The sequence below is a fragment of the Phalangium opilio genome, unplaced genomic scaffold, assembly GCF_054372755.1.
Source record: "Phalangium opilio isolate 3A_F unplaced genomic scaffold, DU_Popi_V2 ptg000055l_1, whole genome shotgun sequence".
Taxonomy (NCBI): Eukaryota; Metazoa; Arthropoda; class Arachnida; order Opiliones; family Phalangiidae; genus Phalangium; species Phalangium opilio.
Window position 1 is genome coordinate 90,164 of NW_028324174.1, and position 26,790 is coordinate 116,953.

General features: G+C 41.6%; 28 non-coding genes across 28 annotated transcripts; all 28 read left to right on the forward strand.

Moving 5' to 3' along the window:
• The first annotated feature begins 1,461 nt into the window (after positions 1-1,461).
• TRNAE-UUC (transfer RNA glutamic acid (anticodon UUC)) lies at positions 1,462-1,533 on the forward strand. The gene has a single exon. It is a non-coding gene; the product is annotated as a tRNA-Glu (tRNA).
• Positions 1,534-1,752: 219 nt separating this feature from the next.
• On the forward strand, positions 1,753-1,824 carry TRNAE-UUC (transfer RNA glutamic acid (anticodon UUC)). Its single transcript has one exon. It is a non-coding gene; the product is annotated as a tRNA-Glu (tRNA).
• A 1,536-nt stretch (positions 1,825-3,360) lies between these two features.
• Positions 3,361-3,432, forward strand: TRNAE-UUC (transfer RNA glutamic acid (anticodon UUC)). The gene has a single exon. It is a non-coding gene; the product is annotated as a tRNA-Glu (tRNA).
• A 230-nt stretch (positions 3,433-3,662) lies between these two features.
• Positions 3,663-3,734, forward strand: TRNAE-CUC (transfer RNA glutamic acid (anticodon CUC)). The gene has a single exon. It is a non-coding gene; the product is annotated as a tRNA-Glu (tRNA).
• A 204-nt stretch (positions 3,735-3,938) lies between these two features.
• Positions 3,939-4,010, forward strand: TRNAE-CUC (transfer RNA glutamic acid (anticodon CUC)). The gene has a single exon. It is a non-coding gene; the product is annotated as a tRNA-Glu (tRNA).
• A 2,601-nt stretch (positions 4,011-6,611) lies between these two features.
• TRNAE-CUC (transfer RNA glutamic acid (anticodon CUC)) lies at positions 6,612-6,683 on the forward strand. The gene has a single exon. It is a non-coding gene; the product is annotated as a tRNA-Glu (tRNA).
• Positions 6,684-9,715: 3,032 nt separating this feature from the next.
• On the forward strand, positions 9,716-9,787 carry TRNAE-UUC (transfer RNA glutamic acid (anticodon UUC)). Its single transcript has one exon. It is a non-coding gene; the product is annotated as a tRNA-Glu (tRNA).
• Positions 9,788-10,006: 219 nt separating this feature from the next.
• TRNAE-UUC (transfer RNA glutamic acid (anticodon UUC)) lies at positions 10,007-10,078 on the forward strand. The gene has a single exon. It is a non-coding gene; the product is annotated as a tRNA-Glu (tRNA).
• Positions 10,079-11,504: 1,426 nt separating this feature from the next.
• TRNAE-UUC (transfer RNA glutamic acid (anticodon UUC)) lies at positions 11,505-11,576 on the forward strand. The gene has a single exon. It is a non-coding gene; the product is annotated as a tRNA-Glu (tRNA).
• A 217-nt stretch (positions 11,577-11,793) lies between these two features.
• TRNAE-UUC (transfer RNA glutamic acid (anticodon UUC)) lies at positions 11,794-11,865 on the forward strand. Its single transcript has one exon. It is a non-coding gene; the product is annotated as a tRNA-Glu (tRNA).
• Positions 11,866-11,944: 79 nt separating this feature from the next.
• On the forward strand, positions 11,945-12,016 carry TRNAE-UUC (transfer RNA glutamic acid (anticodon UUC)). Its single transcript has one exon. It is a non-coding gene; the product is annotated as a tRNA-Glu (tRNA).
• Positions 12,017-12,095: 79 nt separating this feature from the next.
• Positions 12,096-12,167, forward strand: TRNAE-CUC (transfer RNA glutamic acid (anticodon CUC)). Its single transcript has one exon. It is a non-coding gene; the product is annotated as a tRNA-Glu (tRNA).
• A 230-nt stretch (positions 12,168-12,397) lies between these two features.
• On the forward strand, positions 12,398-12,469 carry TRNAE-CUC (transfer RNA glutamic acid (anticodon CUC)). The gene has a single exon. It is a non-coding gene; the product is annotated as a tRNA-Glu (tRNA).
• A 379-nt stretch (positions 12,470-12,848) lies between these two features.
• On the forward strand, positions 12,849-12,920 carry TRNAE-CUC (transfer RNA glutamic acid (anticodon CUC)). The gene has a single exon. It is a non-coding gene; the product is annotated as a tRNA-Glu (tRNA).
• A 2,284-nt stretch (positions 12,921-15,204) lies between these two features.
• TRNAA-CGC (transfer RNA alanine (anticodon CGC)) lies at positions 15,205-15,276 on the forward strand. The gene has a single exon. It is a non-coding gene; the product is annotated as a tRNA-Ala (tRNA).
• Positions 15,277-15,495: 219 nt separating this feature from the next.
• On the forward strand, positions 15,496-15,567 carry TRNAE-UUC (transfer RNA glutamic acid (anticodon UUC)). The gene has a single exon. It is a non-coding gene; the product is annotated as a tRNA-Glu (tRNA).
• A 370-nt stretch (positions 15,568-15,937) lies between these two features.
• On the forward strand, positions 15,938-16,009 carry TRNAE-UUC (transfer RNA glutamic acid (anticodon UUC)). The gene has a single exon. It is a non-coding gene; the product is annotated as a tRNA-Glu (tRNA).
• Positions 16,010-16,809: 800 nt separating this feature from the next.
• TRNAE-UUC (transfer RNA glutamic acid (anticodon UUC)) lies at positions 16,810-16,881 on the forward strand. Its single transcript has one exon. It is a non-coding gene; the product is annotated as a tRNA-Glu (tRNA).
• Positions 16,882-18,167: 1,286 nt separating this feature from the next.
• On the forward strand, positions 18,168-18,239 carry TRNAE-CUC (transfer RNA glutamic acid (anticodon CUC)). The gene has a single exon. It is a non-coding gene; the product is annotated as a tRNA-Glu (tRNA).
• Positions 18,240-18,470: 231 nt separating this feature from the next.
• Positions 18,471-18,542, forward strand: TRNAE-CUC (transfer RNA glutamic acid (anticodon CUC)). Its single transcript has one exon. It is a non-coding gene; the product is annotated as a tRNA-Glu (tRNA).
• A 379-nt stretch (positions 18,543-18,921) lies between these two features.
• Positions 18,922-18,993, forward strand: TRNAE-CUC (transfer RNA glutamic acid (anticodon CUC)). Its single transcript has one exon. It is a non-coding gene; the product is annotated as a tRNA-Glu (tRNA).
• A 79-nt stretch (positions 18,994-19,072) lies between these two features.
• On the forward strand, positions 19,073-19,144 carry TRNAE-UUC (transfer RNA glutamic acid (anticodon UUC)). Its single transcript has one exon. It is a non-coding gene; the product is annotated as a tRNA-Glu (tRNA).
• Positions 19,145-19,764: 620 nt separating this feature from the next.
• TRNAA-CGC (transfer RNA alanine (anticodon CGC)) lies at positions 19,765-19,836 on the forward strand. The gene has a single exon. It is a non-coding gene; the product is annotated as a tRNA-Ala (tRNA).
• A 370-nt stretch (positions 19,837-20,206) lies between these two features.
• On the forward strand, positions 20,207-20,278 carry TRNAE-CUC (transfer RNA glutamic acid (anticodon CUC)). The gene has a single exon. It is a non-coding gene; the product is annotated as a tRNA-Glu (tRNA).
• Positions 20,279-20,357: 79 nt separating this feature from the next.
• TRNAE-UUC (transfer RNA glutamic acid (anticodon UUC)) lies at positions 20,358-20,429 on the forward strand. The gene has a single exon. It is a non-coding gene; the product is annotated as a tRNA-Glu (tRNA).
• A 79-nt stretch (positions 20,430-20,508) lies between these two features.
• TRNAE-CUC (transfer RNA glutamic acid (anticodon CUC)) lies at positions 20,509-20,580 on the forward strand. Its single transcript has one exon. It is a non-coding gene; the product is annotated as a tRNA-Glu (tRNA).
• Positions 20,581-22,157: 1,577 nt separating this feature from the next.
• TRNAE-UUC (transfer RNA glutamic acid (anticodon UUC)) lies at positions 22,158-22,229 on the forward strand. Its single transcript has one exon. It is a non-coding gene; the product is annotated as a tRNA-Glu (tRNA).
• A 379-nt stretch (positions 22,230-22,608) lies between these two features.
• TRNAE-CUC (transfer RNA glutamic acid (anticodon CUC)) lies at positions 22,609-22,680 on the forward strand. Its single transcript has one exon. It is a non-coding gene; the product is annotated as a tRNA-Glu (tRNA).
• Positions 22,681-26,790: the final 4,110 nt, after the last annotated feature.

A 26,790-nucleotide genomic window follows, 5' to 3' on the forward strand; every position in this document is an offset into this window, starting at 1 on the left:
TCTTGTGGCTAGGATATGTGGCTTTCACCCAGAAGGCCCGCGTTCGATTCCCGGTATCGGAGACAGTGCTTTTGTACCGGTTTTGAAGAATAGACTTAAGGATATAGGTTTATGAATAGAATTAAGACTTGGTTAAGCAAGTCCGATATGGTCTAGTGGGTAAGATACCCAGAAGATCCGGGTTCGATTCCCGGTATCGGAGCGAGTGCTCTTGTACCGGTTTTGAGGAATAGACTTAAGGATATAGGTTTATGAATAGAATTAAGACTTGGAATAAGTCAGATTTGGTCTAGTGACAAGGATATCTGGCTTTCACCCAGAAGGCTCGGGTTCGATTCCCGGTATCGGAGACAGTGCTTTTGTACCGCTTTTAAAGAATAAATTTAAAGACACATTTATAGGAATAATATCTAGGGTTGCACAAACCAGTCCGATATGGTCTAGAGGCTAGGATATCAGGCTTTCACCCTGAAGACTCGGGTTCGATTCCCGGTATCGGAGCGAGTGCTCTTTTACCGGTTTTAAGGAATAGACTTAAGGATATAGGTTTATGAATAGAATTAGAACTTGGTTAAGCAAGTCCGATATGGTCTAGTGCCTAGGATATATGGCTTTCAGCCAGAAGGCCCGGGTTTGATTCCCGGTATCGGAGACAGTGCTTTTGAAGCGCTTTTAAAGAATAAATTTAAAGACACATTTATATGAATAATATCTAGAGTTGCACTATCCAGTCACATATGGTATAGCGGCTAGGATATCTGGCTCTCACCCAGAAGGCCCGGGTTGGATTTCCGGTATCGGAGCGAGTGCTCTTGTACCGGTTTTGAGGAATAGACTTAAGGATATAGGTTTATGAATAGAATTAAGACTTGGAATAAGTCCGATATGGTCTAGAGGCTAGGATATCTGGCTTTCATTCAGAAGGCCCGGGTGCGATTCCCGGTATCGGAGACAGTGCTTTTGTACCGCTTTTAAAGAATAAATTTAAAGACACATTTATAGGACTAATATCTAGGGTTGCACAAACCGGTCCGATATGGTATAGCGGCTAGGATATCTGGCTCTCACCCAGAAGGCCCGGGTTCGATTCCCGTTATCGGAGCGAGTGCTTTTGTACCGGTTTTGAAGAATAGACTTAAGGATATAGGTTTATGAATAGAATTAAGACTTGGTTAAGCAAGTCCGATATGGTCTAGTGGGTAGGATACCCAGAAGGCCCGGGTTCGATTCCCGGTATCGGAGCGAGTGCTCTTGTACCGGTTTTGAGGAATAGACTTAAGGATATAGGTTTATGAATAGAACTAAGACTTGGTTAAGCAAGTCCGATATGGTCTAGTGGGTAGGATACCCAGAAGGTCCGGGTTCGATTCCCGGTATCGGAGCGAGTGCTCTTGTACCGGTTTTGAGGAATAGACTTAAGGATATAGGTTTATGAATAGAATTAAGACTTGGTTAAGCAAGTCCGATATGGTCTAGTGAATAGGATATCTGGCTTTCACCCAGAAGGCCCGGGTTCGATTCCCGGTATCGGAGACAGTGCTTTTGTACCGGTTTTGAAGAATAGACTTAAGGATATAGGTTTATGAATAGAACTAAGACTTGGTTAAGCAAGTCCGATATGGTCTAGTGGGTAGGATACCCAGAAGGTCCGGGTTCGATTCCCGGTATCGGAGCGAGTGCTCTTGTACCGGTTTTGAGGAATAGACTTAAGGATATAGGTTTATGAATAGAATTAAGACTTGGTTAAGCAAGTCCGATATGGTCTAGTGGCTAGGATATCTGGCTTTCACCCAGAAGGCCCGGGTTCGATTCCCGGTATCGGAGACAGTGCTTTTGTACCGCTTTTAAAGAATAAATTTAAAGACACATTTATAGGAATAATATCTAGGGTTGCACAAACCAGTCCGATATGGTCTAGTGGCTAGGATATCAGGCTTACACCCTGAATACCCGGGTTCGATTCCCGGGATCGGAGCGAGTGCTTTTGTACCGGTTTTGAGGAATAGACTTGAGGATATAGGTTTATGAATAGAATTAAGACTTGGTTAAGCAAGTCCGATATGGTCTAGTGGGTAGGATACCCAGAAGGTCCGGGTTCGATTCCCGGTATCGGAGCGAGTGCTCTTGTACCGGTTTTGAGGAATAGACTTAAGGATATAGGTTTATGAATAGAATTAAGACTTGGAATAAGTCAGATATGGTCTAGCGACAAGGATATCTGGCCTTCACCCAGAAGGCTCGGGTTCGATTCCCGGTATCGGAGACAGTGCTTTTGTACCGCTTTTAAAGAATAAATTTAAAGACACATTTATAGGAATAATATCTAGGGTTGCACAAACCAGTCCGATATGGTCTAGAGGCTAGGATATCAGGCTTTCACCCTGAAGACTCGGGTTCGATTCCCGGTATCGGAGCGAGTGCTCTTTTACCGGTTTTAAGGAATAGACTTAAGGATATAGGTTTATGAATAGAATTAAAACTTGGTTAAGCAAGTCCGATATGGTCTAGTGCCTAGGATATATGGCTTTCAGCCAGAAGGCCCGGGTTTCATTCCCGGTATCGGAGACAGTGCTTTTGAAGCGCTTTTAAAGAATAAATTTAAAGACACATTTATATGAATAATATCTAGGGTTGCACTATCCAGTCACATATGGTATAGCGGCTAGGATATCTGGCTCTCACTCAGAAGGCCCGGGTTCGATTCCCGTTATCGGAGCGAGTGCTTTTGTACCGGTTTTGAAGAATAAACTTAAGGATATAGGTTTATGAATAGAATTAAGACTTGGTTAAGCAAGTCCGATATGGTCTAGTGGGTTCGATTCCCGGTATCGGAGCGAGTGCTCTTGTACCGGTTTTGAGGAATAGACTTAAGGATATAGGTTTATGAATAGAATTAAGACTTGGAATAAGTCAGATATGGTCTAGTGACAAGGATATCTGGCTTTCACCCAGAAGGCCCGGGTTGGATTCCCGGTATCGGAGACAGTGCCTTTGTACCACTTTTAAAGAATAAATTTAAAGACACATTTATAGGAATATCTAGGGTTGCACAAACCAGTCAGATATGGTCTAGTGGCTAGGATATCTGGCTTTCACCCAGAAGGCCCGGTTTCGATTCCCGGTATCGGAGACAGTTCTTTTGTACCGCTTTTAAAGAATAAATTTAAAGACACATTTATAGGAATAATATCTAGGGTTGCACAATCCAGTCAGATATGGTCTAGTGGCTAGGATATCTGGCTCTCACTAAAAAAGCCCGGGTTCGATTCCCGTTAACGGAGCGAGTGCTTTTGTACCGGTTTTGAAGAATAGACTTAAGGATATAGGTTTATGAATAGAATTAAGACTTGGTTAAGCAAGTCCGATATGGTCTGGTGGATAGGATATCTGGCTTTCACCCAGAAGGCCCGGGTTCGATTCCCGGTATCGGAGACAGTGCCTTTGTACCACTTTTAAAGAATAAATTTAAAGACACATTTTTAGGAATAATATCTAGGGTTGCTCAAACCAGTCCGATATGGTCTAGTGGCTAGGATATCTGGCTCTCACCCACAAGGCCCGGGTTCGATTCCCGGTAGCGGAGCATGTGCTTTTGTACCGTTTTTGAAGAATAAACTTAAGGATATAGGTTTATGATTAGAATTAAGACTTGGTTAGGCAAGTCCGATATGGTCTAGTGGCTTGGATATCTGGCTCTCACCCAGAAGGCCCGGGTTCGATTCCCGGTATCGGAGCGTGTGCTTTTGTACCGCTTTTCAAGAATAGAATTAAGACTTGGTTGAGCTAGTCCAATATGGTCTAGTGGCTAGGTTGTCTGACTTTCACCCAGAAGGCCCGGGTTCGATTCCCGGTATTGGAGACAGTGCTTTTGTACCGGTTTTGAGGAATAGACTTAAGGATATAGGTTTATGAATAGAATTAAGACTTGGTTAAGCAAGTCCGATATGGTCTAGTGGCTAGGATATCTGGCTCTCACCCAGAAGGCCCGGGTTCGATTCCCGGTATCGGAGCAAGTGCTTTTGTACCGTTTTTGAAGAATAAACTTAAGGATATAGGTTTATGAATAGAATTAAGACTTGGTTAAGCAAGTCCGATATGGTCTAGTGACTAGGATATCTGGCTTTCACCCAGAAGGCCCCGGTTCGATTCCCGGTATCGGAGACAGTGCTTTTGTACCGCTTTTAAAGAATAAATTTAAAGACACATTTATGGGACTAATATCTAAGGTTGCACAAACCTGTCCGATATGGTATAGCGGCTAGGTTATCTGGCTCTCACGCAGAAGACCCGGGTTCGATTCCCGTTATCGGAGCGAGTGCTTTTGTACCGGTTTTGAAGAATAGACTTAAGGATATAGGTTTATGAATAGCATTAAGACTTGGTTAAGCAAGTCCGATATGGTCTTGTGGCTAGGATATGTGGCTTTCACCCAGAAGGCCCGCGTTCGATTCCCGGTATCGGAGACAGTGCTTTTGTACCGGTTTTGAAGAATAGACTTAAGGATATAGGTTTATGAATAGAATTAAGACTTGGTTAAGCAAGTCCGATATGGTCTAGTGGGTAAGATACCCAGAAGATCCGGGTTCGATTCCCGGTATCGGAGCGAGTGCTCTTGTACCGGTTTTGAGGAATAGACTTAAGGATATAGGTTTATGAATAGAATTAAGGCTTGGAATAAGTCAGATATGGTCTAGTGACAAGGATATCTGGCTTTCACCCAGAAGGCTCGGGTTCGATTCCCGGTATCGGAGACAGTGCTTTTGTACCGCTTTTAAAGAATAAATTTAAAGACACATTTATAGGAATAATATCTAGGGTTGCACAAACCAGTCCGATATGGTCTAGAGGCTAGGATATCAGGCATTCACCCTGAAGACTCGGGTTCGATTCCCGGTATCGGAGCGAGTGCTCTTTTACCGGTTTTAAGGAATAGACTTAAGGATATAGGTTTGTGAATAGAATTAAAACTTGGTTAAGCAAGTCCGATATGGTCTAGTGCCTAGGATATATGGCTTTAAGCCAGAAGGCCCGTGTTTGATTCCCGGTATCGGAGACAGTGCTTTTGAAGCGCTTTTAAAGAATAAATTTAAAGACACATTTATATGAATAATATCTAGGGTTGCACTATCCAGTCCGATATGGTATAGCGGCTAGGATATCTGGCTCTCACTCAGAAGGCCCGGGTTCGATTCCCGTTATCGGAGCGAGTGCTTTTGTACCGGTTTTGAAGAATAGATTTAAGGATATAGGTTTATGAATAGCATTAAGACTTGGTTAAGCAAGTCCGATATGGTCTAGTGGGTAAGATACCCAGAAGATCCGGGTTCGATTCCCGGTATCGGAGCGAGTGCTCTTGTACCGGTTTTGAGGAATAGACTTAAGGATATAGGTTTATGAATAGAATTAAGACTTGGAATAAGTCAGATTTGGTCTAGTGACAAGGATATCTGGCTTTCACCCAGAAGGCTCGGGTTCGATTCCCGGTATCGGAGACAGTGCTTTTGTACCGCTTTTAAAGAATAAATTTAAAGACACATTTTTAGGAATAATATCTAGGGTTGCTCAAACCAGTCCGATATGGTCTTGTGGCTAGGATATGTGGCTTTCACCCAGAAGGCCCGCGTTCGATTCCCGGTATCGGAGACAGTGCTTTTGTACCGGTTTTGAAGAATAGACTTAAGGATATAGGTTTATGAATAGAATTAAGAATTGGTTAAGCAAGTCCGATATGGTCTAGTGGGTAAGATACCCAGAAGATCCGGGTTCGATTCCCGGTATCGGAGCGAGTGCTCTTGTACCGGTTTTGAGGAATAGACTTAAGGATATAGGTTTATGAATAGAATTAAGACTTGGAATAAGTCAGATTTGGTCTAGTGACAAGGATATCTGGCTTTCACCCAGAAGGCTCGGGTTCGATTCCCGGTATCGGAGACAGTGCTTTTGTACCGCTTTTAAAGAATAAATTTAAAGACACATTTATAGGAATAATATCTAGGGTTGCACAAACCAGTCCGATATGGTCTAGAGGCTAGGATATCAGGCTTTCACCCTGAAGACTCGGGTTCGATTCCCGGTATCGGAGCGAGTGCTCTTTTACCGGTTTTAAGGAATAGACTTAAGGATATAGGTTTATGAATAGAATTAGAACTTGGTTAAGCAAGTCCGATATGGTCTAGTGCCTAGGATATATGGCTTTCAGCCAGAAGGCGCGGGTTTGATTCCCGGTATCGGAGACAGTGCTTTTGAAGCGCTTTTAAAGAATAAATTTAAAGACACATTTATATGAATAATATCTAGAGTTGCACTATCCAGTCACATATGGTATAGCGGCTAGGATATCTGGCTCTCACCCAGAAGGCCCGGGTTGGATTTCCGGTATCGGAGCGAGTGCTCTTGTACCGGTTTTGAGGAATAGACTTAAGGATATAGGTTTATGAATAGAATTAAGACTTGGAATAAGTCCGATATGGTCTAGAGGCTAGGATATCTGGCTTTCATTCAGAAGGCCCGGGTGCGATTCCCGGTATCGGAGACAGTGCTTTTGTACCGCTTTTAAAGAATAAATTTAAAGACACATTTATAGGACTAATATCTAGGGTTGCACAAACCGGTCCGATATGGTATAGCGGCTAGGATATCTGGCTCTCACCCAGAAGGCCCGGGTTCGATTCCCGGTATCGGAGCAAGTGCTTTTGTACCGTTTTTGAAGAATAAACTTAAGGATATAGGTTTATGAATAGAATTAAGACTTGGTTAAGCAAGTCCGATATGGTCTAGTGACTAGGATATCTGGCTTTCACCCAGAAGGCCCCGGTTCGATTCCCGGTATCGGAGACAGTGCTTTTGTACCGCTTTTAAAGAATAAATTTAAAGACACATTTATGGGACTAATATCTAAGGTTGCACAAACCTGTCCGATATGGTATAGCGGCTAGGTTATCTGGCTCTCACGCAGAAGACCCGGGTTCGATTCCCGTTATCGGAGCGAGTGCTTTTGTACCGGTTTTGAAGAATAGACTTAAGGATATAGGTTTATGAATAGCATTAAGACTTGGTTAAGCAAGTCCGATATGGTCTTGTGGCTAGGATATGTGGCTTTCACCCAGAAGGCCCGCGTTCGATTCCCGGTATCGGAGACAGTGCTTTTGTACCGGTTTTGAAGAATAGACTTAAGGATATAGGTTTATGAATAGAATTAAGACTTGGTTAAGCAAGTCCGATATGGTCTAGTGGGTAAGATACCCAGAAGATCCGGGTTCGATTCCCGGTATCGGAGCGAGTGCTCTTGTACCGGTTTTGAGGAATAGACTTAAGGATATAGGTTTATGAATAGAATTAAGACTTGGAATAAGTCAGATATGGTCTAGTGACAAGGATATCTGGCTTTCACCCAGAAGGCTCGGGTTCGATTCCCGGTATCGGAGACAGTGCTTTTGTACCGCTTTTAAAGAATAAATTTAAAGACACATTTATAGGAATAATATCTAGGGTTGCACAAACCAGTCCGATATGGTCTAGAGGCTAGGATATCAGGCATTCACCCTGAAGACTCGGGTTCGATTCCCGGTATCGGAGCGAGTGCTCTTTTACCGGTTTTAAGGAATAGACTTAAGGATATAGGTTTGTGAATAGAATTAAAACTTGGTTAAGCAAGTCCGATATGGTCTAGTGCCTAGGATATATGGCTTTAAGCCAGAAGGCCCGTGTTTGATTCCCGGTATCGGAGACAGTGCTTTTGAAGCGCTTTTAAAGAATAAATTTAAAGACACATTTATATGAATAATATCTAGGGTTGCACTATCCAGTCCGATATGGTATAGCGGCTAGGATATCTGGCTCTCACCCAGAAGGCCCGGGTTCGATTCCCGTTATCGGAGCGAGTGCTTTTGTACCGGTTTTGAAGAATAGATTTAAGGATATAGGTTTATGAATAGCATTAAGACTTGGTTAAGCAAGTCCGATATGGTCTAGTGGGTAAGATACCCAGAAGATCCGGGTTCGATTCCCGGTATCGGAGCGAGTGCTCTTGTACCGGTTTTGAGGAATAGACTTAAGGATATAGGTTTATGAATAGAATTAAGACTTGGAATAAGTCAGATTTGGTCTAGTGACAAGGATATCTGGCTTTCACCCAGAAGGCTCGGGTTCGATTCCCGGTATCGGAGACAGTGCTTTTGTACCGCTTTTAAAGAATAAATTTAAAGACACATTTTTAGGAATAATATCTAGGGTTGCTCAAACCAGTCCGATATGGTCTTGTGGCTAGGATATGTGGCTTTCACCCAGAAGGCCCGCGTTCGATTCCCGGTATCGGAGACAGTGCTTTTGTACCGGTTTTGAAGAATAGACTTAAGGATATAGGTTTATGAATAGAATTAAGACTTGGTTAAGCAAGTCCGATATGGTCTAGTGGGTAAGATACCCAGAAGATCCGGGTTCGATTCCCGGTATCGGAGCGAGTGCTCTTGTACCGGTTTTGAGGAATAGACTTAAGGATATAGGTTTATGAATAGAATTAAGACTTGGAATAAGTCAGATTTGGTCTAGTGACAAGGATATCTGGCTTTCACCCAGAAGGCTCGGGTTCGATTCCCGGTATCGGAGACAGTGCTTTTGTACCGCTTTTAAAGAATAAATTTAAAGACACATTTATAGGAATAATATCTAGGGTTGCACAAACCAGTCCGATATGGTCTAGAGGCTAGGATATCAGGCTTTCACCCTGAAGACTCGGGTTCGATTCCCGGTATCGGAGCGAGTGCTCTTTTACCGGTTTTAAGGAATAGACTTAAGGATATAGGTTTATGAATAGAATTAGAACTTGGTTAAGCAAGTCCGATATGGTCTAGTGCCTAGGATATATGGCTTTCAGCCAGAAGGCCCGGGTTTGATTCCCGGTATCGGAGACAGTGCTTTTGAAGCGCTTTTAAAGAATAAATTTAAAGACACATTTATATGAATAATATCTAGAGTTGCACTATCCAGTCACATATGGTATAGCGGCTAGGATATCTGGCTCTCACCCAGAAGGCCCGGGTTGGATTTCCGGTATCGGAGCGAGTGCTCTTGTACCGGTTTTGAGGAATAGACTTAAGGATATAGGTTTATGAATAGAATTAAGACTTGGAATAAGTCCGATATGGTCTAGAGGCTAGGATATCTGGCTTTCATTCAGAAGGATCGGGTGCGATTCCCGGTATCGGAGACAGTGCTTTTGTACCGCTTTTAAAGAATAAATTTAAAGACACATTTATAGGACTAATATCTAGGGTTGCACAAACCGGTCCGATATGGTATAGCGGCTAGGATATCTGGCTCTCACCCAGAAGGCCCGGGTTCGATTCCCGTTATCGGAGCGAGTGCTTTTGTACCGGTTTTGAAGAATAGACTTAAGGATATAGGTTTATGAATAGAATTAAGACTTGGTTAAGCAAGTCCGATATGGTCTAGTGGGTAGGATACCCAGAAGGCCCGGGTTCGATTCCCGGTATCGGAGCGAGTGCTCTTGTACCGGTTTTGAGGAATAGACTTAAGGATATAGGTTTATGAATAGAACTAAGACTTGGTTAAGCAAGTCCGATATGGTCTAGTGGGTAGGATACCCAGAAGGTCCGGGTTCGATTCCCGGTATCGGAGCGAGTGCTCTTGTACCGGTTTTGAGGAATAGACTTAAGGATATAGGTTTATGAATAGAATTAAGACTTGGTTAAGCAAGTCCGATATGGTCTAGTGAATAGGATATCTGGCTTTCACCCAGAAGGCCCGGGTTCGATTCCCGGTATCGGAGACAGTGCTTTTGTACCGGTTTTGAAGAATAGACTTAAGGATATAGGTTTATGAATAGAACTAAGACTTGGTTAAGCAAGTCCGATATGGTCTAGTGGGTAGGATACCCAGAAGGTCCGGGTTCGATTCCCGGTATCGGAGCGAGTGCTCTTGTACCGGTTTTGAGGAATAGACTTAAGGATATAGGTTTATGAATAGAATTAAGACTTGGTTAAGCAAGTCCGATATGGTCTAGTGGCTAGGATATCTGGCTTTCACCCAGAAGGCCCGGGTTCGATTCCCGGTATCGGAGACAGTGCTTTTGTACCGCTTTTAAAGAATAAATTTAAAGACACATTTATAGGAATAATATCTAGGGTTGCACAAACCAGTCCGATATGGTCTAGTGGCTAGGATATCAGGCTTACACCCTGAATACCCGGGTTCGATTCCCGGGATCGGAGCGAGTGCTTTTGTACCGGTTTTGAGGAATAGACTTGAGGATATAGGTTTATGAATAGAATTAAGACTTGGTTAAGCAAGTCCGATATGGTCTAGTGGGTAGGATACCCAGAAGGTCCGGGTTCGATTCCCGGTATCGGAGACAGTGCTTTTGTACCGCTTTTAAAGAATAAATTTAAAGACACATTTATAGGAATAATATCTAGGGTTGCTCAAACCAGTCCGTTATGGTCTAGTGGCTTGGATATCTGGCTTTCACCCAGAAGGCCCGGGTTCGATGCCCGGTATCGGAGACAGTGCTTTTGTACCGCTTTTAAAGAATAAATTTAAAGACACATTTATAGGAATAATATCTAGGGTTGCTCAAACCAGTCCGTTAGGTCTAGTGGCTTGGATATCTGGCTTTCACCCAGAAGGCCCGGGTTCGATTCCCGGTATCGGAGACAGTGCTTTTGTACCGCTTTTAAAGAATAAATTTAAAGACACATTTATAGGAATAATATCTAGGGTTGCACAAACCAGTTCGATATGGTCTAGAGGCTAGGATATCAGGCTTTCACCCTGAAGACCCGGGTTCGATTCCCGGTATCGGAGCGAGTGCTCTTTTACCGGTTTTAAGGAATAGACTTAAGGATATAGGTTTACGAATAGAATTAAGACTTGCTTAAGCAAGTCCGATATGGTCTAGTGGCTAGGATATCTGGTTTTCACCCAGAAGGCCCGGGTTCGATTCCCGGTATCGCAGACAATGCTTTTGTACCGCTTTTATAGAATAAATTTAAAGACACATTTAAAGGAATAATATCTAGGGTTGCTCAAACCAGTCCGATATGGTCTAGTGGCTTGGATATCTGGCTTTCACCCAGAAGGCCTGGGTTCGATTCTTGGTATCGGAGCGGGTGCTTTTGTACCGTTTTTGAAGAATAAACTTAAGGATAAAGGTTTATGATTAGAATTAAGGCTTGGTTAATCAAGTCCGATATGGTCTAGCGGCTAGGACATCTGGCTTTCAACCTGAAGGCCCGGGTTCGATTCCCGGTAACGGAGCGAGTGCTTTTGTTCCGTTTTTGAAGAAAAAACCTAAGGATATAGGTTTATGATTACAATTAAGACTTGGTTAAGCAAGTTCGATATGGTCTAGTGGCTAGGATATCTGGCTTTCACCCAGAAGGCCCGGGTTCGATTCCAGGTATCGGAGTCAGTGCTTTTGTACCGCTTTTAAAGAATAAATTTAAAGACACATTTTTAGGAATAATATCTAGGGTTGCTCGAACGGGTCTGATATGGTCTAGTGGCTAGGACATCTGGCTTTCACCCAGAAGGCCCGGGTTCGTTTCCCGGTATCGGAGACAGTGCTTTTGTACCGCTTTTAAAGAATAAATTTAAAGACACATTTATAGGAATAATATCTAGGGTTGCTTAAACCAGTCCGATATGGTCTAGTGGCTAGGATATCTGGCTCTCACCCAGAAGACCCGGTATCGGAGCGAGTGCTTTTGTACCGGTTTTGAAGAATAGACTTAAGGATATAGGTTTATGAATAGAATTAAGACTTGGTTAAGCAAGTCCGATATGGTCTAGTGGCTAGGATATCTGGCTTTCACCCAGAAGGCCCGGGTTCGATTCCAGGTATCGGAGACAGTGCTTTTGTACCGCTTTTAAAGAATAAATTTAAAGACACATTTTTAGGAATAATATCTAAGGTGGCTCAAACCGGTCCGATATGGTCTAGTGGCTAGGACATCTGGCTTTCACCCAGAAGGCCCGGGTTCGATTCCCGGTATCGGAGACAGTGCTTTTGTACCGCTTTTAAAGAATAAATTTAAAGACACATTTATAGGAATAATATCTAGGGTTGCTTAAACCAGTCCGATATGGTCTAGTGGCTAGGATATCTGGCTCTCACCCAGAAGACCCGGGTTCGATTCCCGTTATCGGAGCCAGTGTTTTGTTCCGCTTTTCAGGAATAGACTTAAGGATATAGGTTTTTTGAATTGAATTAAGACTTGGTTGAGCAAGTCCAATATGGTCTAGTGGGTAGGATACCTGGCTTTCACCCAGAATGCCCGCGTTCGATTCCCGGTATCGGAGCGGGTGCTTTTGTACCGGTTTTGAAGAATAGACTTAAGGACATAGGTTTATAAATAGAAATCAGACTTGGTTAAGCAAGTCCGATATGGTCTAGTGGCTAGGATATCTGGCTCTCACCCAGAAGGCCCGGGTTCGATTCCCGGTATCGGAGCGGGTGCTTTTGTACCGGTTTTGAAGAATAGACTTAAGGATATAGGTTTGTGAATAGAATTAAGACTTGGTAGAGCAAGTCCGATATGGTCTAGTGGCTAGGGTATCTGGCTTAAACACAGAAGGCCCGGGTTCGATTCCCGGTATCGGAAACAGTGCGCTTTTGCAAACTTTAAAGAATGAGCTTAAAGACACATTTATAGGATAATATTTAGAGTTGTTCAAGCCAGTCCGATATGGTCTAGTGGCTAGGATATCTGGTTTTCACCCAGAAGGCCCGGGTTCGATTCCTGTATCGGAGACAGCGATTTTGTACCGCTTTTAAAGAATAAATTTAAAGACACTTTTTTAGGAATAATATCTTGGGTTGCTTAAACCAGTCCGATATGGTCTAGTGGCCAGGATATCTGGCTCTCACCCAGAAGACCCGGGTTCGATTCCCGGTATCGGAGCGAGTGCTTTTGTACCGGTTTTGAAGAATAGACTTAAGGATATAGGTTTATGAATAGAATTAAGACTTGGTTAAGCAAGTCCGATATGGTCTAGTGGCTAGGATATCTGGCTTTCACCCAGAAGGCCCGGGTTCGATTCTCGGTATCGCAGACAGTGCTTTTGTACCGGTTTTGAAGTATAGACTTAAGGATATAGGTTTGTGAATAGAATTAAGACTTGGTAGAGCAAGTCCGATATGGTCTAGTGGGTAAGATACCCAGAAGGTCCGGGTTCGATTCCCGGTATCGGAGCGAGTGCTCTTGTACCGGTTTTGAGGAATAGACTTAAGGATATAGGTTTATGAATAGAATTAAGACTTGGTTAAGCAAGTCCGATATGGTCTAGTGGCTAGGATATCTGGCTTCACCCAGAAGGCCCGGTATCGGAGACTGTGCTTTTGCACCGCATTTCAAGAATAGAAGTAAGACTTGGTTGAGCTAGTCCAATATGGTCTAGTGGCAAGGATACCTGGCTTCACCCAGAAAGCCCGGGTTCGATTCCCGGAATCGGAGCGAGTGCTTTTGTACCGGTTTTGAAGAATAGACTTAAGGATATAGGTTTGTGAATAGAATTAAGACTTGGTAGAGCAAGTCCGATATGGTCTAGTGGGTAAGATACCCAGAAGGTCCGGGTTCGATTCCCGGTATCGGAGCGAGTGCTCTTGTACCGGTTTTGAGGAATAGACTTAAGGATATAGGTTTATGAATAGAATTAAGACTTGGTTAAGCAAGTCGGATATGGTCTAGTGGCTAGGATATCTGGCTTCACCCAGAAGGCCCGGTATCGGAGACTGTGCTTTTGTACCGCATTTCAAGAATAGAAGTAAGACTTGGTTGAGCTAGTCCAATATGGTCTAGTGGCAAGGATACCTGGCTTCACCCAGAAAGCCCGGGTTCGATTCCCGGAATCGGAGCGAGTGCTTTTGTACCGGTTTTGAAGAATAGACTTAAGGATATAGGTTATGAATAGAATTAAGACCTGGTTAAGCAAGTCCGATATGGTCAAGTGGCTAGGATATCTGGCTTGCACCCAGAAGGCCCGGGATCGATTCCAGGTATCGGAGCGAGTGCTTTTGTACCGGTTTTGAAGAATAGACTTAAGGATATAGGTTATGAATAGAATTAAGACCTGGTTAAGCAAGTCCGATATGGTCAAGTGGCTAGGATATCTGGCTTGCACCCAGAAGGCCCGGGATCGATTCCAGGTATCGGAGCGAGTGCTCTTGTACCGGTTTTGAGGAATAGACTTAAGGATATAGGTTTATGAATAGAATTAAGACTTGGTTAAGCAAGTCCGATATGGTCTAGTGGCTAGGATATCTGGCTTCACCCAGAAGGCCCGGTATCGGAGACTGTGCTTTTGCACCGCATTTCAAGAATAGAAGTAAGACTTGGTTGAGCTAGTCCAATATGGTCTAGTGGCAAGGATACCTGGCTTCACCCAGAAAGCCCGGGTTCGATTCCCGGAATCGGAGCGAGTGCTTTTGTACCGGTTTTGAAGAATAGACTTAAGGATATAGGTTTGTGAATAGAATTAAGACTTGGTAGAGCAAGTCCGATATGGTCTAGTGGGTAAGATACCCAGAAGGTCCGGGTTCGATTCCCGGTATCGGAGCGAGTGCTCTTGTACCGGTTTTGAGGAATAGACTTAAGGATATAGGTTTATGAATAGAATTAAGACTTGGTTAAGCAAGTCGGATATGGTCTAGTGGCTAGGATATCTGGCTTCACCCAGAAGGCCCGGTATCAGAGACTGTGCTTTTGTACCGCATTTCAAGAATAGAAGTAAGACTTGGTTGAGCTAGTCCAATATGGTCTAGTGGCAAGGATACCTGGCTTCACCCAGAAAGCCCGGGTTCGATTCCCGGAATCGGAGCGAGTGCTTTTGTACCGGTTTTGAAGAATAGACTTAAGGATATAGGTTATGAATAGAATTAAGACCTGGTTAAGCAAGTCCGATATGGTCAAGTGGCTAGGATATCTGGCTTGCACCCAGAAGGCCCGGGATCGATTCCAGGTATCGGAGCGAGTGCTTTTGTACCGGTTTTGAAGAATAGACTTAAGGATATAGGTTTATGAATAGAATTAAGACTTGGTTAAGCAAGTCCGATATGATCTAGTGGGTAGGATACCCAGAAGGCCCGGGTTCGATTCCCGGTATAGGAGACAGTGCTTTTGAAGCGCTTTTAAAGAATAAATTTAAAGACAAATTTATATGAATAATATCTAGGGTTGCACTATCCAGTCCGATATGGTACAGCGGCTAGGATATCTGGCTCGCACCCAGAAGGCCCGGGTTCGATTCCCGTTATCGGAGCGAGTGCTTTTGTACCGGTTTTGAAGAATAGACTTAAGGATATAGGTTTATGAATAGAATTAAGACTTGGTTAAGCAAGTCCGATATGGTCTAGTGGGTAGGATACCCAGAAGGCCCGGGTTCGATTCCCGGTACCGGAGCGAGTGCTCTTGTACCGGTTTTGAGGAATAGACATAAGGATATAGGTTTATGAATAGAATTAAGACTTGGTTAAGCAAGTCCGATATGGTCTAGTGAATAGGATATCTGGCTTTCACCCAGAAGGCCCGGGTTCGATTCCCGGTATCGGAGACAGTGCTTTTGTACCGCTTTTAAAGAATAAATTTAAAGACACATTTATAGGAATAATATCTAGGGTTGCACAAACCAGTCCGATATGGTCTAGTGGCTAGGATATCAGGCTTTCACCGTGAATACCCGGGTTCGATTCCCGGGATCGGAGCGAGTGCTTTTGTACCGGTTTTGAGGAATAGACTTGAGGATATAGGTTTATGAATAGAATTAAGACTTGGTTAAGCAAGTCCGATATGGTCTAGTGGGTAGGATACCCAGAAGGTCCGGGTTCGATTCCCGGTATCGGAGACAGCGCTTTTGTACCGCTTTTAAAGAATAAATTTAAAGACACATTTATAGGAATAATATCTAGGGTTGCTCAAACCAGTCCGTTATGGTCTAGTGGCTTGGATATCTGGCTTTCACCCAGAAGGCCCGGGTTCGATTCCCGGTATCGGAGACAGTGCTTTTGTACCGCTTTTAAAGAATAAATTTAAAGACACATTTATAGGAATAATATCTAGGGTTGCTCAAACCAGTCCGTTAGGTCTAGTGGCTTGGATATCTGGCTTTCACCCAGAAGGCCCGGGTTCGATTCCCGGTATCGGAGACAGTGCTTTTGTACCGCTTTTAAAGAATAAATTTAAAGACACATTTATAGGAATAATATCTAGGGTTGCACAAACCAGTTCGATATGGTCTAGAGGCTAGGATATCAGGCTTTCACCCTGAAGACCCGGGTTCGATTCCCGGTATCGGAGTGAGTGCTCTTTTACCGGTTTTAAGGAATAGACTTAAGGATATAGGTTTATGAATAGAATTAAGACTTGGTTAAGCAAGTCCGATATGGTCTAGTGGGTAGGATACCCAGAAGGCCCGGGTTCGATTCCCGGTATCGGAGCGAGTGCTCTTGTATCGGTTTTGAGGAATAGACTTAAGGATATAGGTTTATGAATAGAATTAAGACTTGGTTAAGCAAGTCCGATATGGTCTAGCGGGTAGGATACCCAGAAGGTCCGGGTTCGATTCCCGGTATCGGAGCGAGTGCTCTTGTACCGGTTTTGAGGAATAGACTTAAGGATATAGGTTTATGAATAGAATTAAGACTTGGTTAAGCAAGTCCGATATGGTCTAGTGGGTAGGATACCCAGAAGGCCCGGGTTCGATTCCCGGTATCGGAGCGAGTGCTCTTGTATCGGTTTTGAGGAATAGACTTAAGGATATAGGTTTATGAATAGAATTAAGACTTGGTTAAGCAAGTCCGATATGGTCTAGTGGCTAGGATATCTGGCTTTCACCCAGAAGGCCCGGGTTCGATTCCCGGTATCGCAGACAATGCTTTTGTACCGCTTTTATAGAATAAATTTAAAGACACATTTATAGGAATAATATCTAGGGTTGCAGAAACCAGTCTGATATGGTCTAGTTGCTAGGATATCAGGCTTTCACCCTGAATACCCGGGTTCGATTCCCGGGATCGGAGCGAGTGCTTTTGTACCGTTTTTGAAGAATAAACTTAAGGATATAGGTTTATGATTAGAATTAAGACTTGGTTAAGGAAGTCCAATATGGTCTAGAGGCTAGGATATCTGCCTTTCACCCTGAAGTCCCGGGGTCGATTCCCGGTATCGCAGACAATGCTTTTGTACCGCTTTTATAGAATAAATTTAAAGCCACATTTAAAAGAATAATATCTAGGGTTGCTCAAACCAGTCCGATATGGTCTAGTGGCTTGGATATCTGGCTTTCACCCAGAAGGCCTGGGTTCGATTCTTGGTATCGGAGCGGGTGCTTTTGTACCGTTTTTGAAGAATAAACTTAAGGATAAAGGTTTATGATTAGAATTAAGGCTTGGTTAATCAAGTCCGATATGGTCTAGCGGCTAGGACATCTGGCTTTCAACCTGAAGGCCCGGGTTCGATTCCCGGTAACGGAGCGAGTGCTTTTGTTCCGTTTTTGAAGAAAAAACTTAAGGATATAGGTTTATGATTACAATTAAGACTTGGTTGAGCAAGTTCGATATGGTCTAGTGGCTAGGATATCTGGCTTTCACCCAGAAGGCCCGGGTTCGATTCCAGGTATCGGAGACAGTGCTTTTGTACCGCTTTTAAAGAATAAATTTAAAGACACATTTTTAGGAATAATATCTAGGGTTGCTCGAACGGGTCTGATATGGTCTAGTGGCTAGGACATCTGGCTTTCACCCAGAAGGCCCGGTTTCGATTCCCGGTATCGGAGACAGTGCTTTTGTACCGCTTTTAAAGAATAAATTTAAAGACACATTTATAGGACTAATATCTAGGGTTGCACAAACCAGTCCGATATGGTATCGCGGCTAGGATATCTGGCTCTCACCAAGAAGGCCCGGGTTCGATTCCCGTTAGCGGAGCCAGTGCTTTTGTACCGGTTTTGAAGAATAGACTTAAGGATATAGGTTTACGAATAGAATTAAGACTTGCTTAAGCAAGTCCGATATGGTCTAGTGGCTAGGATATCTGGTTTTCACCCAGAAGGCCCGGGTTCGATTCCGGTATCGGAGACAGTGCTTTTGTACCGCTTTTAAAGAATAAATTTAAAGACACATTTTTAGGAATAATATCTAGGGTTGCTTAAACCAGTCCGATATGGTCTAGTGGCTAGGATATCTGGCTCTCACCCAGAAGACCCGGGTTCGATTCCCGTTTTCGGAGCGAGTGCTTTTGTTCCGCTTTTCAGGAATAGACTTAAGGATATAGGTTTTTTGAATTGAATTAAGACTTGGTTGAGCAAGTCCAATATGGTCTGGTGGGTAGGATACCTGGCTTTCACCCAGAATGCCCGCGTTCGATTCCCGGTATCGGAGCGGGTGCTTTTGTACCGGTTTTGAAGAATAGATTTAAGGACATAGGTTTATAAATAGAAATAAGACTTGGATAAGCAAGTCCGATGTGGTTTAGTGGCTAGGATATCTGGCTCTCACCCAGAAGGCCCGGGTTCGATTCCCGGTATCGGAGCGGGTGCTTTTGTACCGGTTTTGAAGAATAGACTTAAGGATATAGGTTTGTGAATAGAATTAAGACTAGGTAGAGCAAGTCCGATATGGTCTAGTGGCTAGCGTATCTGGCTTTCACACAGAAGGCCCGGGTTCGATTCCCGGTATCGGAAACAGTGCGCTTTTGCAAACTTTAAAGAATGAACTTAAAGACACATTTATAGGATAATATTTAGAGTTGTTCAAGCCAGTCCGATATGGTCTAGTGGCTAGGATATCTGGTTTTCACCCAGAAGGCCCGGGTTCGATTCCGGTATCGGAGACAGCGATTTTGTACCGCTTTTAAAGAATAAATTTAAAGACACATTTTTAGGAATAATATCTTGGGTTGCTTAAACCATTCCGATATGGTCTAGTGGCTAGGATATCTGGCTCTCACCCAGAAGACCCGGGTTCGATTCCCGGTATCGGAGCGAGTGCTTTTGTACCGGTTTTGAAGAATAGACTTAAGGATATAGGTTTATGAATAGAATTAAGACTTGGTTAAGCAAGTCCGATATGGTCTAGTGGCTAGGATATCTGGCTTTCACCCAGAAGGCCCGGGTTCGATTCTCGGTATCGGAGACAGTGCTTTTGTACCGGTTTTGAAGTATAGACTTAAGGATATAGGTTTGTGAATAGAATTAAGACTTGGTAGAGCAAGTCCGATATGGTCTAGTGGGTAAGATACCCAGAAGGTCCGGGTTCGATTCCCGGTATCGGAGCGAGTGCTCTTGTACCGGTTTTGAGGAATAGACTTAAGGATATAGGTTTATGAATAGAATTAAGACTTGGTTAAGCAAGTCCGATATGGTCTAGTGGCTAGGATATCTGGCTTCACCCAGAAGGCCCGGTATCGGAGACTGTGCTTTTGTACCGCATTTCAAGAATAGAAGTAAGACTTGGTTGAGCTAGTCCAATATGGTCTAGTGGCAAGGATACCTGGCTTCACCCAGAAAGCCCGGGTTCGATTCCCGGAATCGGAGCGAGTGCTTTTGTACCGGTTTTGAAGAATAGACTTAAGGATATAGGTTTATGAATAGAATTAAGACTTGGTTAAGCAAGTCCGATATGGTCTAGTGGGTAGGATACCCAGAAGGCCCGGGTGCGATTCCCCGTATAGGAGACAGTGCTTTTGAAGCGCTTTTAAAGAATAAATTTAAAGACAAATTTATATGAATAATATCTAGGGTTGCACTATCCAGTCCGATATGGTACAGCGGCTAGGATATCTGGCTCGCACCCAGAAGGCCCGGGTTCGATTCCCGTTATCGGAGCGAGTGCTTTTGTACCGGTTTTGAAGAATAGACTTAAGGATATAGGTTTATGAATAGAATTAAGACTTGGTTAAGCAAGTCCGATATGGTCTAGTGGGTAGGATACCCAGAAGGCCCGGGTTCGATTCCCGGTATCGGAGCGAGTGCTCTTGTACCGGTTTTGAGGAATAGACTTAAGGATATAGGTTTATGAATAGAATTAAAACTTGGTTAAGCGAGTCCGATATGGTCTAGTGCCTAGGATATCTGGCTTTCAGCCAGAAGGCCCGGGTTTGATTCCCGGTATCGGAGACAATGCTTTTGAAGCGCTTTTAAAGAATAAATTTAAAGACACATTTATATGAATAATATCTAGGGTTGCACAAACCGGTCCGATATGGTATAGCGGCTAGGATATCTGGCTCTCACCCAGAAGGCCCGGGTTCGATTCCCGGTATCGGAGCGAGTGCTCTTGTACCGGTTTTGAGGATTAGACTTAAGGATATAGGCTTATGAATAGAATTAAGACTTAGTTAAGCAAGTCCGATATGGTCTAGTGGCTAGGATATCTGGCTTTCACCCAGAAGGCCCGGGTTCGATTCCCGGTATCGGAGACAGTGCTTTTGTACCGCTTTTAAAGAATAAATTTAAAGACACATTTATAGGAATAATATCTAGGGTTGCACAAACCAGTCCGATATGGTCTAGTGGGTAGGATATCTGGCTCTCACCCAGAAGGCCCGGGTTCGATTCCCGGTATCGGAGACAGTGCTTTTGTACCGCTTTTAAAGAATAAATTTAAAGACACATTTATAGGAATAATATCTAGGGTTGCACAAACCAGTCCGATATGGTCTAGTGGCTAGGATATCAGGCCTTTACCCTGAAGACCCGGGTTCGATCCCCGGGATCGGAGCGAGTGCTTTTGTACCGTTTTTGAAGAATAAACTTAAGGATATAGGTTTATGAATAGAATTAAGACTTGGTTAAGCAAGTCCGATATGGTCTAGTGACTACGATATCTGGCTTTCACCCAGAAGGCCCGGGTTCGATTCCCGTTAACGGAGCGAGTGCTTTTGTACCAGTTTTGAAGAATAGACTTGAGGATATAGGTTTATGAATAGAATTAAGACTTGGTTACGGAAGTCCAATATGGTCTAGAGGCTAGGATATCTGCCTTTCACCCTGAAGGCCCGGGGTCGATTCCCGGTATCGCAGACAGTGCTTTTGTACCGCTTTTATAGAATAAATTTAAAGACACATTTATAGGAATAATATCTAGGTTTGCACAAACCAGTCAGATATGGTCTAGTGGCTAGGATATCTGGCTCTCACACACAAGGCCCGGGTTCGATTACCGGTAGCGGAGCGAGTGCTTTTGTACCGTTTTTGAAGAATAAACTTAAGGATATAGGTTTATGATTAGAATTAAGACTTGGTTAAGCAAGTCCGATATGGTCTAGTGGCTAGGATATCTGGCCTTCACCCCGGAGGCCCGGGTTCGATTCCCGGTATCGGAGCGAGTGCTTTTGTACCGCTTTTCAAGAATAGACTTAAGGGTATAGGTTTATGAATAGAATTAAGACTTGGTTAAGCAAGTCCGATATGATCCAGTGGGTAGGATACCCAGAAGGCCCGGCTTCGATTACCGGTAGCGGAGCGAGTGCTTTTGTACCGTTTTTGAAGAATAAACTTAAGGATATAGGTTTATGATTAGAACTAAGACTTGGTTACGGAAGTCCAATATGGTCTAGAGGCTAGGATATCTGCCTTTCACCCTGAAGGTCCGGGTTCGATTCCCGGTATCGGAAACAGTGCTTTTGTGCCGCATTTAAAGAATAAATTTAAAGACACATTTTTAGGAATAATATCTAGGGTTGATCAAACCAGTCCGATTTGGTCTAGTGGCTAGGATATCTGGCTCACACCAAAAGGCCCGGGTTCGATTCCCGTTAACGGAGCGAGTGCTTTTGTACCGGTTTTGAAGAATAGACTTAAGGATTTAGTTATATGAATAGAATTAAGACTTGGTTAAGGAAGTCCAATATGGTCTAGAGGCTAGGATATATGCCTTTCACCCTGAAGGCCCGGGGTCGATTCCCGGTATCGCAGACAGTGCTTTTGTACCGCTTTTAAAGAATAAATTTAAAGACACATTTATAGGACTAATATCTAGGGTTGCACAAACCAGTCCGATATGGTATAGCGGCTAGGTTATCTGGCTTTCACCCAGAAGGCCCGGGTTCGATTCTTGGTATCGGAGCGGGTGCTTTTGTACCGTTTTTGAAGAATAAACTTAAGGATAAAGGTTTATGATTAGAATTAAGACTTGGTTAAGCAAGTCCGATATGGTCTAGCGGCTAGGACATCTGGCTTTCAACCTGAAGGCCCGGGTTCGATTTCCGGTATCGGAGACTGTGCTTTGTACCGCTTTTAAAGAATAAATTTAAAGACACATTTATGGGAATAATATCTAGGGTTGCTCAAAACAGTCCGATATGGTCTAGTGGCTAGGATACCTGGCTTTCACCCAGAAGGCCCGGGTTCGATTCCCGTTAGCGGAGCGAGTGCTTTTGTACCGGTTTTGAAGAATAGACTTAAGGATATAGGTTTACGAATAGAATTAAGACTTGCTTAAGCAAGTCCGATATGGTCTAGTGGCTAGGATATCTGGTTTTCACCCAGAAGGCCCGGGTTCGATTCCGGTATCGGAGACAGCGATCTTGTACCGCTTTTAAAGAATAAATTTAAAGACACATTTTTAGGAATAATATCTAGGGTTGCTTAAACCAGTCCGATATGGTCTAGTGGCTAGGATATCTGGCTCTCACCCTGAAGACCCGGGTTCGATTCCCGGTATCGGAGCGAGTGCTCTGTTACCGGTTTTAAGGAATAGACTTAAGGATATAGGTTTATGAATAGAATTAAAACTTGGTTAAGCAAGTCCGATATGGTCTAGTGCCTAGGATATCTGGCTTTCAGCCAGAAGGCCCGGGTTCGATTCCCGGTATCGGAGCGAGTGCTTTTGTACCGCGTTTCAAGAATAGACTTAAGGATATAGGCTTATGATTAGAATTAAGCTAATTTTAGGTTTACAAGTGGGGACCTAAACCGTCTTCTTACCTTACATCTGGGGACATTTGTGTATAAATTATTACATTTTGTATTAGTGTCATAGCCTATATGGTTCCATCAAGTATTTTAATTTAATTTTTCAAACTCGATGAATTTACAAGTGGGGACCTTCACAGTCATTTCAACAGACAAGTGGGGTCTTTTAAACACACATTTTCAAATTTCATGTATATTATAATTTTATAGTTAAAATATTGATTATCAGAATGAAATTTAAGTAATCAGTCCTATTTCTAGCTTAACACTTAAGTTTTGAGCTAATTTCAGGTTTACGAGTGGGGACCTAAACCATCTTCCTACCTTATATCTGGGGACATTTGTGTATAAATTATTAGATTTTGAATTAGTGTCAAAGCCTATATGGTTCCATCAAGTATTTCAATTTCATTTTTCACACTCGATAAATTTACAAGTGGGGACCTTCACAGTAATTTCAACAGACAAGTGGGGTCTTTTAAGCACACATTATCAAATTCATGTATATTATAATTTTATAGTTTAAATATTGATTATCAGAGTGAAACTTAAGTAATCAGTCCTATTTCTAGCTTAACACTTAAGTTTTGAGCTAATTTCAGGTTTACGAGTGGGGACCTAAACCATCTTCCTACCTTATATCTGGGGACATTTGTGTATAAATTATTAGATTTTGAATTAGTGTCAAAGCCTATATGGTTCCATCAAGTATTTCAATTTCATTTTGCACACTCGATAAATTGACAGTCATTTCAACAGACAAGTGGGGTCTTTTAAACACACATTTTCTAATTTCATGTATATTATAATGTTATAGTTTAAATAATGATTATTATAATGAAATTTAGGTAATCGGACCTATTAAAAGCTTAACACTTAAGTTTCGAGCCTATTTCAGGTTTACAAGTGGGGACCTAAACAGTCTTCCTACCTTATATCTGGGGACATTTGTGTAAAAATTATTAGATTTTGAATTAGTGTCAAAGCCTATATGGTTCCATCAAGTATTTCAATTTAATTTTTCAAACTCGATGAATTTACAAGTGGGGACCTTCACAGTCATTTCAGCAGACAAGTGGGGTCTTTTAAACACACATTTTCAAATTTCATGTATATTATAATTTTATAGTTAAAATATTGATTATCAGAATGAAATTTAAGTAATCAGTCCTATTTCTAGCTTAACACTTAAGTTTTGAGCTAATTTCAGGTTTACGAGTGGGGACCTAAACCGTCTTCCTACCTTATATCTGGGGACATTTGTGTATAAATGATTAGATTTTGAATTAGTGTCAAAGCCTATATGGTTCCATCAAGTATTTCAATTTCATTTTTCACACTCGTTAAATTGACAGTCATTTCAACAGACAAGTGGGGTCTTTTAAACACACATTTTCTAATTTCATGTATATTATAATTTTATAGTTTAAATAATGATTATCAGAATGAAATTTAAGTAATCAGTCCTATTTCTAGCTTAACACTTAAGTTTTGAGCTAATTTCAGGTTTACGAACGGGGACCTAAACCGTCTTCCTACCTTATATCTGGGGACATTTGTGTATAAATTATTAGATTTTGAATTAGTGTCAAAGCCTATATGGTTCCATCAAGTATTTCAATTTCATTTTTCACACTCGATAAATTTACAAGTGGGGACCTTCACAGTCATTTCAACAGACAAGTGGGGTCTTTTAAACACACATTTTCTAATTCCATGTATATTATAATTTTATAGTTTAAATAATGATTATTATAATGAAATTTAGGTAATCGGACCTATTAAAAGCTTAACACTTAAGTTTCGAGCCTATTTCAGGTTTACAAGTGGGGACCTAAACAGTCTTCCTACCTTATATCTGGGGACATTTGTGTAAAAATTATTAGATTTTGAATTAGTGTCAAAGCCTATATGGTTCCATCAAGTATTTCAATTTAATTTTTCAAACTCGATGAATTTACAAGTGGGGACCTTCACAGTCATTTCAACAGACAAATGGGGTCTTTTAAACACACATTTTCAAATTTCATGTATATTATAATTTTATAGTTTAAATAATGGTTATCAGAATGAAATTTAAGTAATCAGTCCTATTTCTAGCTTAACACTTAAGTTTTGAGCTAATTTCAGGTTTACGAACGGGGACCTAAACCGTCTTCCTACCTTATATCTGGGGACATTTGTGTATAAATGATTAGATTTTGAATTAGTGTCAAAGCCTATATGGTTCCATCAAGTATTTCAATTTCATTTTTCACACTCGTTAAATTGACAGTCATTTCAACAGACAAGTGGGGTCTTTTAAACACACATTTTCTAATTTCATGTATATTATAATTTTATAGTTTAAATAATGATTATTATAATGAAATTTAGGTAATCGGACCTATTAAAAGCTTAACACTTAAGTTTCGAGCCTATTTCAGGTTTACAAGTGGGGACCTAAACAGTCTTCCTACCTTATATCTGGGGACATTTGTGTAAAAATTATTAGATTTTGAATTAGTGTCAAAGCCTATATGGTTCCATCAAGTATTTCAATTTAATTTTTCAAACTCGATGAATTTACAAGTGGGGACCTTCACAGTCATTTCAACAGACAAATGGGGTCTTTTAAACACACATTTTCTAATTTCATGTATATTATAATTTTATAGTTTAAATAATGATTATCAGAATGAAATTTAAGTAATCAGTCCTATTTCTAGCTTAACACTTAAGTTTTGAGCTAATTTCAGGTTTACGAACGGGGACCTAAACCGTCTTCCTACCTTATATCTGGGGACATTTGTGTAAAAATTATTAGATTTTGAATTAGTGTCAAAGCCTATATGGTTCCATCTAGTATTTCAATTTCATTTTTCACACTCGATAAATTTACAAGTGGGGACCTTCACAGTCATTTCAACAGACAAGTGGGGTCTTTTAAACACACATTTTCTAATTTCATGTATATTATAATTTTATAGTTTAAATAATGATTATTAGAATGAAATTTAAGTAATCAGTCCTATTTCTAGCTTAACACTTAAATTTTGAGCTAATTTCAGGTTTACAAGTGGGGACCTAAACCGTCTTCCTACCTTACATCTGGAGACATTTGTGTATAAATTATTACATTTTGTATTAGTGTCATAGCCTATATGGTTCCATCAAGTATTTCAATTTCATTTTTCAAACTCGATGAATTTACAAGTGGGGACCTTCACAGTCATTTCAACAGACAAGTGGGGTCTTTTAAACACACATTTTCAAATTTCATGTATATTATAATTTTATAGTTAAAATATTGATTATCAGAATGAAATTTAAGTAATCAGTCCTATTTCTAGCTTAACACTTAAGTTTTGAGCTAATTTCAGGTTTACAAGTGGGGACCTAAACCGTCTTCCTACCTTATATCTGGGGACATTTGTGTATAAATGATTAGATTTTGAATTAGTGTCAAAGCCTATATGGTTCCATCAAGTATTTCAATTTCATTTTTCACACTCGTTAAATTGACAGTCATTTCAACAGACAAGTGGGGTCTTTTAAACACACATTTTCTAATTCCATGTATATTATAATTTTATAGTTTAAATAGTGATTATTATAATGAAATTTATGTAATCGGACCTATTAAAAGCTTAACACTTAAGTTTCGAGCCTATTTCAGGTTTACAAGTGGGGACCTAAACAGTCTTCCTACCTTATATCTGGGGACATTTGTGTAAAAATTATTAGATTTTGAATTAGTGTCAAAGCCTATATGGTTCCATCAAGTATTTCAATTTAATTTTTCAAACTCGATGAATTTACAAGTGGGGACCTTCACAGTCATTTCAACAGACAAATGGGGTCTTTTAAACACACATTTTCTAA